Genomic DNA, 13,032 nt, shown 5'->3' with positions numbered 1-13,032 from the left:
CTCCATTTATAAAAAATTCTAGGAAATTCAAACTAATATATAGGGATAGAATTAGTAGTTGCCAGAGACTAGGAGTAGAAGGAAGGACATACTATAAAGAAGAATGAGGACCCTCTTGGGGTTAATAGAAAAGGCCCTCATCTTAATTATGGTCATAGTTTCATGGCTATATACAACTGACAAGAGTATACACTTTAAGGGGATTCAATATATAAGATATTACTTATACCTCAAAGTTGCCTTTTGTAATTTCAGCATAAAAAAATTAAAAACGTGATCAAATGGGACCATTCTAGGAATAGCAGTATAACTCATTGTTAGAAAAGCCATTAATATGATCGATAATGTTGAGATGATTTAACAGATGGAATTATTTCCATAAATACTGGAAAACATTTGACTAAACCCTGGATCTTCTCATTATACAAAAATTTAAACTAAGTAAATAGAAATTATGGATATTTCCTTTACGTGTTGAAATACCTTTAACAGAGAGTCACAGAAGACATTCATGATTAAGTCAGCAATAAGGTAAGAGTTACTATATTTGCTTCCTATTGCTTCTATAACAAATTATCACAAACTTCATGGCTTAAATCAACCCCAAGGGATTATCTTACAATTCTGGAATGAGTCACACTGACTAAAATCAGGGTGCTGGTGGGCCTCTGTTCCTTCTAGGGGCTCTATGAGGGAATGGATTCTTCCTTTCTCCACCTGCTAAAGGCCACCTGTGCTCCTTGGCTCATATAATCACATCACTCTGATCTCTGCTTCATGCTCACATCTCCTTCTCTGACTCTCATCCTCCCGCCCCTTCTTATCAGACCCACCCAGATAATCCAGGATAATCTAGCTCTTACCTTTAACTTAATTATATCAGCAAAGTCCCTTTTGATATGACTTTGCAACGTCATATCACCAAAGTATAGGGTAAAACATCAGGAAGTCATTCTGCCTACCAAAATTACCAAATGCATTCTCTGCAGACATGACTTCTGGTGATTGAGTGAACAAGATGACCTACTCAATGGATATCAGCTGGTCTCTCTAGCCAGACAGCCCAGTGCTTATTCAATGAGTTCATGAACAAAGTGGCCTTGATAGCAGGGGTGGACTTCACACAAGAGCTCACATTTCCCTTCCCTGAGTCAGTCTGAGCATGCAATAGCAGGGACCAATATTGAGCACCCAGTGCAATAGTTCACCACCCAATTAGACACCTTCCATCATGAAAGGGGAAGTGATTTGTCTTCACTGGAGTAGACACTTCCTGGAATATGAATTTGGCTTCTCTGCCAGGAACATTGTTTCTTCCTCTCAACACTGCTACTGTCCAGGAAAATCATTTTAGAGCAATGGATAAAAGGCTTATTTCCACAGGGTACACTTGAATTATCATGGGTCTCATTACCCAAAGTAGCTGGAGTAACAGAACAGTGGACTAATGTGTTGATGGTTTCATTACAACCTTAGCTTAGAGTCAACACCTTGTGAGTGTGGGATGTGATTTGCAGATCACAGTATGTGCTCAGAACTGGGGGCTAAGATAGGGTGCTATTGTGCTTATAGCCAGAAATACACACGTGCAGGACTAAGGAATAGAAATAGAGATACCCCTTCTCTAGTAACCCTAAGGGTCCCTTACAGACTTTTTTTTTTCCCATTCCTTGGGCTAAGCTGACATAGAGGTCTAAGTACACAAGGTAGAAAATTGTCCCCTAGGAAAACAAAAATGGATCCACTAAACATAGGAATAGGAACTTGTTTCCTAGCCATGTGGTTCTTTTTTAAGCCATTAAATCAAAGGCATAAGAATAAGACAAAGGGAGAATAAAGTTTCATCTGGTGGCTCAGACAGTAAAAAATCTGCCTGCAGTGCAGGAGACACAGGAGACTTGAGTTCGATCCCTGGATTGGGAAGATCCCCTGGAGAAGGAAATGGCAACCCACTCCAATATTCTTGCCTGGAGAATTCCATGGATAGAGGATCCTGGAGGGCTATAGTCCATGGGATCACAAAGAGTTGGACACAACTGAGCAACACTTTAACTTTTTCATAGGAATAAAGTTCTGTGTGTGGCACCAGGGAAAATATGTTAAGAATCCAAGGGATCTTCTGAAGCATCTCAGATGGCCATGTTAAGTGGCAAATAAATGGAACACCCTAACAACCCAATAGGTCTAACCCATCTCACATGCTAGCAAAGTAACGCTCAAAATTCTCCAAGTGAGGCTTCAACAGTACATAAATTGTGAACTTTCAGATGTTCTAGCTGGATTTAGAAAAGGCAGAACAACCAAAGATCAAATTGCCAACATTCATTGGATCATTGAAAAAGCAAGAGAGTTCCAGAAAAACATCTGCTTCTGCTTTATTGACTACTCCAAAGCCTTTGACTGTGTGGATCACAACAAACTGCAGAAAATTCTTCTAGAGATGGGAATACCAGACCACCTTACCTGCCTCCTGAGAAATCTGTATGCAGGTCAAGAAGCAACAGTTGTATATGGAACAACAGACTGGTTCTAAATAGGAAAAGGAGTATGTCAAGTCTGTATATTGTCACCCTGCTTATTTAACTTTTATACAGAATACATCAAGAGAAATGCTGGGCTGGCTGAAGCACAAGCTGGGATCAAGATTGCTGGGAGAAATATCAATAACCTCAGATATGCAGATGACACCACCCTTATGGCAGGAAGTGAAGAAGAACTAAAGAGCATCTTGATGAAAGTGAAAGAGGAGAGTGAAAAAGTTGGCTTAAAACTCAACATACAGAAAAATAAGATCATGGCATCCGGTCCCATCACCTCAGGGCAAATAGAGGGGGAAACAGTGGAAACAGTGAGAGACTTTATTTTGGGGAGCTCCAAAATCACTTCAGAGAGTGACTGCAGCCATGAAATTAAAAGACACTTGTTCCTTGGAAGAAAAGTTATGACCAAACTAGACAGCATATTAAAAAGCAGAGACATTATGTTGCCAACAAATGTCCATCTAGTCAAAGCTATGGTTTTTCTAGGAGTCATGTATGGATGTGAGAGTTGGACTATAAAGAAAGCTGAGTGGAGAAGAATTGCTGCTTTTGAACTGTGGTGTTGGGAGAAGACTCTTGAGAGTCCCTCGGACTGCAAGGAGATCCAACCAGTCCATCCTAAAGGAGATCAGTCCTGAGTATTCATTGGAAGGACTGATGTTGAAGCTGAAACACCAATACTTTGGCCACCTGATGCGAAGAACTTACTCATTTGAAAAGACCCTGATGCTGGGAAAGACTGAGGGCAGGAGGAGAAGGGGACAACAGACGATGAGATGGTTGCATGGCATCACTGACTCGATGGACATGAGTTTGAGCAAGCTCTGGAAGTAGGTGATGGACAGGGAAGCCTGGCATGCTGCAGTCCATGGGGTCGCAAAGACTTGGACACAACTGAGCGACTGAACTGAACAACCCAACAGAAACAAGATTGTCAAAGACTCAGAGCCCTCAGGAATGGTTTTGGGTCACTTCACCAGGGAAATACCCAAACGACACTACAACCTCATGGTCAACTGCAAAAAGGAGGGCCATGACAGCCACCTATATTCTTGTACTTTCTTTGTTATTTAAAAATAATAATAACAATTTCTTATTTCTCCCTTTTGCTTTTCCCTAAGAGATGGGAATACCAGACCACCTGACCTGCCTCTTGAGAAATTTGTATGCAGGTCAGGAAGCAACAGTTAGAACTGGACATGGAACAACAGACTGGTTCCAAATAGGAAAAGGAGTACGTCAAGGCTGTATATTGTCACCCTGCTTATTTAACTTATATGCAGAGTACATCATGAGAAATGCTGGGCTGGAGGAAGCACAAGCTGGAATCAAGATTGCCAGGAGAAATCTCAATAACCTCAGATATGCAGATGACACCACCCTTATGGCAGAAAGTGAAGAGGAACTAAAAAGCCTCCTGATGAATGTGAAAGAGGAGAGTGAAAAAGTTGGCTTAAAACTCAACATTCAGAAAACGAAGGTCATGGCATCTGGTGCCATCACTTCATGGGAAATAGATGGGGAAACAGTGGAAACAATGTCAGACATTATTTTTTTGGGCTCCAAAATCACTGCAGATGGTGACTGCAGCCATGAAATTAAAAGACGCTTACTCCTTGGAAGGAAAGTTATGACCAACCCAGATAGCATATTCAAAAGCAGAGACATTACTTTGCCAACAAAGGTCCATCTAGTCAAGGCTATGGTTTTTCCTGTGGTCATGTATGGATGTGAGAGTTGGACTGTGAAGAAAGCTGAGCGCTGAAGAATTGATGCTTTTGAACTGTGGTGCTGGAGAAGACTCTTGAGAGTCCCTTGGACTGCAAGGAGATCCAACCAGTCCATTCTGAAGGAGATCAGCTCTGGGATTTCTTTGGAAGGAATGATGCTAAAGCTGAAACTCCAGTACTTTGGCCACCTCATGGGAAGAGTTGACTCATTGGAAAAGACTCTGAGGCTGGGAGGGGTTGGGGGCAGGAGGAAAAGGGGACAATAGAGGATGAGATGGCTGGATAGCATCATTGACTCGATGGACGTGAGTTTGAGTGAACTCTGGGAGATGGTGATGGACAGGGAGGCCTGGCGTGCTGCGATTCATGGGGTCGCAGAGAGTCGGACACAAATGAGCAATTGAATTGAACTGAACTGAATATCATATATACTCTTTTAGTTTTAGCTTCTTTCACCCTGCATATTGATTTCGATATTCAGTCATTTTTGGTGTTTATCAGTAATCTGTTCCTTTACTTTTTCTTTTTACTGCCAAGTAGTACTCTTTTGTGGCTCAGATGGTAATGCGCTGCCTACAATGCGGGAGACCAGGGTTCAATCCCTGGGTTGGCAAGATCTCCTGGAGAAGGAAATGGCAACCCACTCCAGTATTCTTGCCTGGAAAATCCCATGGACGGAGGAACCTGGTAGGCTACAGTCCATGGGGTCGCAAAGAATTGGACACAAGTGAGTGACTTCACTTTCATTTAGACTTCCCTGGTCGCTCAGATGGTAAAGCGTCTGTCTACAATGCGGGAGACCTGGGTTCGATCCTTGGGTTGGGAAGTTCCCTGGAGAAGGAAAAGGCAACCCACTCCAGTACTCTTGCCTAGAAAATCCCATGGATGGAGGAGCCTGGTGTCCATGGGGTCGCAAAGAGTCGGACATGACTGAGCGACTTCACTTTCACTTTTCACTTAGTACTCTTTTGTATGCTGCTGCTGCTGCTAAGTCACTTCAGTCGTGTCCGACTCTGTGTGACCCCATAGATGGCAGCCCACCAGGCTCCCCCGTCCCTGGGATTCTCAAGGCAAGAACACTGGAGTGAGTTGCCATTTCCTTCTCCAATGCATGAAAGTGAAAAGTGAAAGTGAAGTTGCTCAGTCGTTTCGACTTTGAGCAACCCCATAGACTGCATCCTACCAGGCTCTTCCATCCATGGAATAGATACACCATTTTTGTTTATCCATTCGCTTAAATGATGGCTACTTAGGTTGTTTTCACTTTATTTGGCAAATGAGAATAAAGCTGTATGAGCCTGTGCAAGTCTTATGGTGGACTTAACACTTTTATTTTTCTTAGGTAAATACTGAAGGATGGGTGGCTGGGTCATATGGTCAGAATATTTGTAATTTTCTAATGAACTACCAAACAGTTTTTGGAAGTATTTGTATCATTTTACATTTCTTCCAGTAATGTATGTGGGTTCCAGTTGCTCTACTTCCTTACCAACATTTGGTAGTGTCAGTCTTTCTAATTTTAAATTTCCTAATGCTTGTGCTAAGAGATAAATCCATGCACCTATGGATACCTTATCTTCGACAAAGGAGGAAAGAAGATACAGTGGAGAAAAGACAATCTCTTTAACAAGTGGTGCTGGGAAAACTGGTTAACCACTTGTAAAAGAATGAAACCAGAACACTTTATAACACCATACACAAAAGTAAACTCAAAATGGATTAAAGATCTAAACACAAGACCAGAAACTATAAAACTCCTAGAGGAAAACAGGAAAAACACTCTCTGACATAAATAACAGCAGAATCCTCTATGACCCACCTCCCAGAGTAATGGAAATAAAAGCAAAAATAAACAAATGGGACATCATTAAACTTAAAAGCCTTTTGCACAATGAAGGAAACTATAAGCAAGGTGAAAAGACAGCCTTCAGAATGGGAGAAAATAATAGCAAACAAAGTAGCTGACAAAGAATTAATCTCAAAAATATACAAGCAGCTCCTGCAGCTCAATTCCACAAAAATAAACAACCCAATCAAAAAATGGGCCAAAGAACTAAACAGACATTTCTCCAAAGAAGACATACAGATGGCTAACAAACACATGAAAAGATGCTCAACATCACTCATTATCAGTTCAGTTCAGTTCAGTCGCTCAGTCGTGTCCGACTCTTTGCAACCCCATGAATCACAGCATGCCAGGCCTCCCTGTCCATCACCAACTCCCGGAGTTCACCCAGACTCACGTCCGTCAAGTCAGTGATGCCATCCAGCCATCTCATCCTCTGTCGTCCCCTTCTCCTCCTGCACCCAATCCCTCCCAGCCTCAGAGTCTTTTCCAATGAGTCAACTCTTCCCATGAGGTGGCCAAAGTACTGGAGTTTCAGCTTTAGCATCAGTCCTTCCAATGATCACCCAGGACTGATCTCCTTCAGAATGGACTGGTTGGATCTCCTTGCAGTCCAAGGGACTCTCAAGAGTCTTCTCCAACACCACAGTTCAAGAGCATCAATTCTTCGGCACTCAGCTTTCTTCACAGTCCAACTCTCACATCCATACATGACCACAGGAAAAACCATAGCCTTGACTAGATGGACCTTTGTTGGCAAAGTAATGTCTCTGCTTTTGAATATGCTGTCTAGGTTGGTCATAACTTTCCTTCCAAGGAGTAAGCGTCTTTTAATTTCATGGCTGCAGTCACCATCTGCAGTGATTTTGGAGCCCTAAAGATAAAGTCTGACACTGTTTCCACTCTTTCCCCATCTATTTCCCATGAAGTGATGGGACTGGATGCCATGATCTTCATTTTCTGAATGTTGAGCTTGAAGCCAACTTTTTCACTCTCCACTTTCACTTTCATCAAGAGGCTTTTTAGTTCCTCTTCACTTTCTGCCATAAGGGTGGTGTCATCTGCATATCTGAGGTTATTGAGATTTCTCCTGGCAATCTTGATTCCAGCTTGTGCCTCCTCCAGCCCAGCATTTCTCATGATGTACTCAGCATATAAGTTAAATAAGCAGGGTGACAATATACAGCCTTGACGCACTCTTTTTCCTATTTGGAACCAGTCTGTTGCCCCATGTCCAGTTCTAACTGTTGCTTCCTGACCTGCATACAAATTTCTCAAGAGGCAGGTCAGGTGGTCTGGTATTCCCATCTCTTTCAGAATTTTCCACAGTTTCTTGTGATCCACACAGTCAAAGGCTTTGGCATAGTCAATAAAGCAGAAATAGATGTTTTTCTGGAACTCTCTTGCTTTTTCCATGATCCAGCGGATGTTGGCAATTTGATCTCTGGTTCCTCTGTCTTTTCTAAAACCAGCTTGAACATCAGGAAGTTCACGGTTCACGTATTGCTGAAGCCTGGCTTGCAGAATTTTGAGATTACTTTACTAGCATGTGAGATGAGTGCAATTGTGTGGTAGTTTGAGCATTCTTTGGCATTGCCTTTCTTTGGGATTGGAATGAAAACTGACCTTTTCCAGTCTGTGTCACTCATTATCAGAGAAATGCAAATCAAAACCACAATAAGGTACCATTTCATGCCAGTCAGAATGGCTGCTATCCAAAAGTCTACAAGCAATAAATGCTGGAGAGGGTGCAGAGAAAAGGGAACCCTCTTACACTTGGTGGGAATGCAAACTAGTACAGCCACTATGGAGAACAGTGTGGAGATTCCTTAAAAAACTGGAAATAGAACTGTCTTATGATCCAGCAATCCCACTGCTGGGCATACACACTGAGGAAACCAGAAGGGAAAGAGACACGTGTACCCCAATGTTCATCGCAGCACTGTTTATAATAGCCAGGACATGGAAGCAACCTAGATGTCCATCAGCAGATGAATGGATAAGAAAGCTGTGGTACATATACACAATGGAGTATTACTCAGCCATTAAAAAGAATACATTTGAATCAGTTCTAATGAGGTGGATGAAACTGGAGCCTATGATACAGAGTGAAGTAAGCCAGAAAGAAAAACACCAATACAGTATACTAACGCATATATATGGAATTTAGAAAGATGGTAACAATAACCCTGTGTACGAGACAGCAAAAGAGACACTTATGTATAGAACAGTCTTTTGGACTCTGTGGGAGAGGGAGAGGGTGGGATGATTTGGGAGAATGGCATTGAAACATGTAAAATATCATGTATGAAATGAGTTGCCAGTCCAGGTTCGATGCACGATACTGGATGCTTGGGGCTGGTGCACTGGGATGACCCAGAGGGATGGAATGGGGAGGGAGGAGGGAGGAGGGAGGAGGGTTCAGGATGGGGAGCACATGTATACCTGTGGCGGATTCATTTTGATATTTGGCAAAACTAATACAATTATGTAAAGTTTAAAAATAAAATAAAAAAAAAAAAAAAAGAAAGTGAAAAAAAAAAAAAAAAAAAAGAACTGCCGTATGACCCAGCAATCCCACTGCTAGGCATACACACTGAGGAAATAAGAATTGAAAGAAACACGTGTACCCCACTGTTCATCGCGGTTCAATAGCCAGGACATGGAAGCAACCTAGATGTCCACTGGCAGACGAATGGATAAGAAAGTTGTGGTACATATACACAATGGAATATTACTCAGCCATTAAAGAGAATGCATTTGAATCAGTTGTAATAAGGTGGATGAAACTGGAGCCCATTATACAGAGTGAAGTCAGAAAGAAAAACACCAGTACAGTATACAAACGCATATATATGGGATTTAGAAAGATGGCAACGATGACCCTATATGTGAGACAGCAAAAGAGACACAGATGTAAAGAACAGGCTTTTGGATTCTGTGGGAGAAGGCAAGGGTGGGATGATTTGAGAGGGTAGTGTTGAAACGTGTATATTATCATATGTGAAGCGGATCGCCGGTCCAGGTTTGATGCATGAGACAGGGTGCTCAGGGCTGGTGCAGTGGGATGACCTTGGGGGATGGGATGGGGAAGGAGGTGGGAGGGGGGTTCTGAATGGAGAACAGGTGTTCGCCCATGGCTGCTTCGTGTTGATGTTTGGCAAAAACCACTACAACTTTGTAAAGTAATTAGCCTCCAATTAAAATAAATTAATTAATTAAAAAAAGAAACTAAAAAAAGAATCTTGTCATAAGCCTTCTGTTTTTTTTTTTTCTGGCTATCTTACAATTTTTGATTTTAAAATTTAGTTGTGTTAGAGAGATATTCTGTTTTATTTCAATTCTTTTAAATCTATTGATGCTTGTTTTGTGGTCCATGTTGTGGACATAAAACATGCAGTTACTGTGAATGCATGTTTTGTAGTTGGGCATAGTGTCTCTAACTACCAGTTACGATAACATGGTTCAGACTGTCATTCAGATCTTTGAATAACATCTTTACCATTACAGCTCTTCACTGACAATCTTGTCTAGTCCGTCTATAAATTGTCAAAAGAGGGATGTTAAAATCTCCTGAGATGACTGTGCAGTTGTTTCTTTTTACTTTTAATTCTGTCAAATTTTGCATTGTGTATTTTGAAGCCCTTCTGATAGTTGGATACGCATGTATGGTTATTGGTCTTCCCAGTGAATTGATCCTTCTGTCCTTATAAAGTATCTCTATTTTTGGTAATATCCTGTCTTCAAGTCTATTTTATCAGATATTTATATATCTACTCCAGCCCTCATATGGTCCTGTATGGTATATCTTTTCAGTTCACTTATTTAATTTCAATGTATCCCTGTCTTTATATTTAAGGTGTGTTAGGTCATTTTTTTTTTTAATCCGTTCTTCTAACCTCTGCTTTTACATTTGACAGTTTAAGTCACGACAGTCCATTTGGCCTGCTATACCAAAGTACCACAGTCTGAGTCGTTGATAAACAACAGAAACTTATTTCTCACAGTTTTGCAGGCTGAGGGTTCAAGGTCAAGGAGCCAGCATGACCATGTTCCAGTGAGGGGCATTTTCCCGGCTCATAGGCAGTGGCTTCTTGCTGTGTTCTCACATGCCAGGGGTGCAAGGGAGCTCTGCGGGGGCTCGTAGAGGAACATTAATTACATTCATGAGGGCGCCTCCCTCATGCCTTCATCACCTCTGATTATCCTGAGTACAGTCATCCGTCAGTATTTTTGGACGATTGGTTCCTAGACTCCTGCAGATACCAAAATCTATGGATGTTCAGGTCTCTATAAGGGCATAGTATTGCACATAACAGGTTTCCCTGCATGGTTTGGACAGTAAAGAATCCACCTGCAATGTAGTAGACCAAGGTTTGATCCCTGAGTCAGGAAGATCCCCTGGAGAAGGGAAAGGCTACCCACTCCAGTATTCTTGTCTGGAGAATCCCTTGGAAAGAGGAGCCTGGCAGGCTACAGTTCATGGGTTGCAAAGAGGCTGTCACGACTGAGAGATTAAGCACACACTGCATATAACCTCCTATATACTTTAAATCAGGCTTCCCTGGTGGCACAAGTGGTAGAGAACCCGCCTGCCAACGCAGTTAGACATAAGAAATGTGGGTTCGATCCCTGGGTCTGGAAGATCCCCTGGAGGAGGGCATGGAAACCCACTCCAGTATTCTTGCCTGGAGGATCCCATGGACAGAGAAGCCTGGTGGGCTGCAGTCCATAGGGTCGCAAAGAGTTGGACATGACTGAAGACATTTAGCATTCTTCTTCACTTTGCATGGAACATCCTTATGCTAAAAAAATCATTCACTATTTATCTGAAATTCCAATTTAACTGAGGAGCCTGGAGTTTGCTTTGTTAAATCTGGTAGCCCTCTTGAAGGGCCATCCCAACTTTAGTGCTCCCACGGGTTCAGCTGTGTCTCCTCCCAGCACAGGTGTTGATCCTTGGAAAGCTCCTAATACATTTCCTGTTGCTCTTCTCAGAGTCAGCCTCCTGTGGAACTTGACCTGCAACACCAAGTCTCTGCTGTCTTCTTCCTCTGGTCTTAAGATCCCTGACCCAGAGCAGTCCAGTCCCCAGGGCATCCTCCATCATGGGGTTTATGTCAGGCGGACTTAATCACAGCTCAGGTGTTGTGGTGGTCTGATGTCCACTAGGGGGCAGTCGTTACACACGAGTGAGCCCCAAAGCGTCCCAGAGAGGGTTGGGGTGTGGGCTCAAGGAGAGGTTGCTGCTGCGTGTGTGGTGTGTACAGTGTGGGTGTGTACGACCTGGAGGGCACATGCTGGCTGTGCAGGCCCCAGCTCAAGTGTGCATGACCTGTGCGTGTGCACACGTGTGTGTGCCTGACCCTGGGCCCGTTGCTCCTGTCAACTGGACCTGTTTTCTCATCTGTCAGGAAGGGTGACCTTCACTCTGACAGCCAATGTTTCTTTGTTGCTCAACACCTTTGGGTGACATCTTTAAAAATCTTTGCTCATTTAAAAGAGTTAAGGATTTCAGGCCACTGACTGGAGTTGGGGGCCAGGGAGGGGAGGAGAGAAGAATGGAATTTTGTCTTCTGCTCTCAAAAGCATGCTTTAATCGATTAAACAAAATCTGTATTTTTATTTTCATAAAAGTTTTATTTCAAAATAATGTGCGTTGTTAAGTCCTCTGCAAAAGCATGAGTGCCTTTGGATAGTGCTCTAGTCATTTTCAGGAATCTGGTCCAAGCCCTAGTTCTCAGATCTGCTGGGACTTTCCTACCAAGAGCCCCTCACCCAGAGGAGACAAATGTAGAGGTGACGACCTCAGGCATCAGGGTCAGCCTGCCTGATAGAGTGGCATCTGTAAAATGGGAATAGTCTTTTCAGGGAGGAGCCAATTCTGATTCCAGGATCCGTTTGGCTTCCCGTTCCTTTTGTTCACCAGATACTGTTTATAGATACTGGCCTGCCTTGGGGAACCCAGGCCCTCTGCTTGAACATTAAAGGAAGTGCCTTTGTTCAGTGCCCTGTCCACCTGCAGATGGCTACAGGAAGGAAGCGATTAACATATCCCCACCCCAGAGGCTTGCCATTCTAGGAGGTATTTGCAAGATTAATGGCCTTTTAACTATGTTTCCTCATCTCTGTTCTATAAAGAACCTGGCATCCAGACCCTGATAAGATGATGATTTTGAAATGTTAGTTTCTCATCTTCTCAGTCAGGTCAGCCGGCTTTCCGACTTTGTCGTATTCCTTGCCTCAACACCTCCTTACTCGGATTCATCTGCCTGTCATGCGGCAAGCAGAGCGAGGTTGGACTTTGTAACAGTCGCAGCAGCGTAAGTCGTGGCACGGTTACTGTGTTAGTGAACACCTGTGGAGTGTCTGTCACGGCTCCCTCACTGTGGCGCGTGACCTCGACCCTTCCCCCTACTGTGCCCTGCGACCTCGGCCCTTCTCCCTGCTGTGGCGCACGACCTTGACCCTTCCCCCTGCTGTGGTGTGTGACCTTGACCCTTCCCCCTGCTGTGGCATGTGACCTTGACCCTTCCCTCCGCTCTAGTGCGTGACCTTGACCCTTCTCCCTGCTGTGGTGTGCGACTGTGACCCTTCCCCCTGCTGTGGCGTGTGACTTTGACCCTTCCCTCTGCTGTAGCATGTGACTTTGACCCTTCCCCCTGCCGTGGCGCGTGACCTTGACCCTTCTCCCTGCTGTGGCACGCGACCTTGACCCTTCTCCCTGCTGTGATAATTCCAAGTTCTTTCCTGGACCAGCACGGCTTCCTGATCAAAACTTAACTTTGTTCTGTCCCCCTGACCTCACAGAGGTCATGGTGATAAATTAACTGATCCCAGTAGGCACAGACCTTTCCAGGGTGTCTGTACACAGGGGACAATGAGAGGGCAGAAATTCAGAAACACTCAGGAGAGG

The sequence above is a fragment of the Bubalus bubalis genome, chromosome 2 (assembly GCF_019923935.1).
Source record: "Bubalus bubalis isolate 160015118507 breed Murrah chromosome 2, NDDB_SH_1, whole genome shotgun sequence".
Taxonomy (NCBI): domain Eukaryota; kingdom Metazoa; phylum Chordata; class Mammalia; order Artiodactyla; family Bovidae; genus Bubalus; species Bubalus bubalis.
This window is presented reverse-complemented; position numbering follows the sequence as displayed.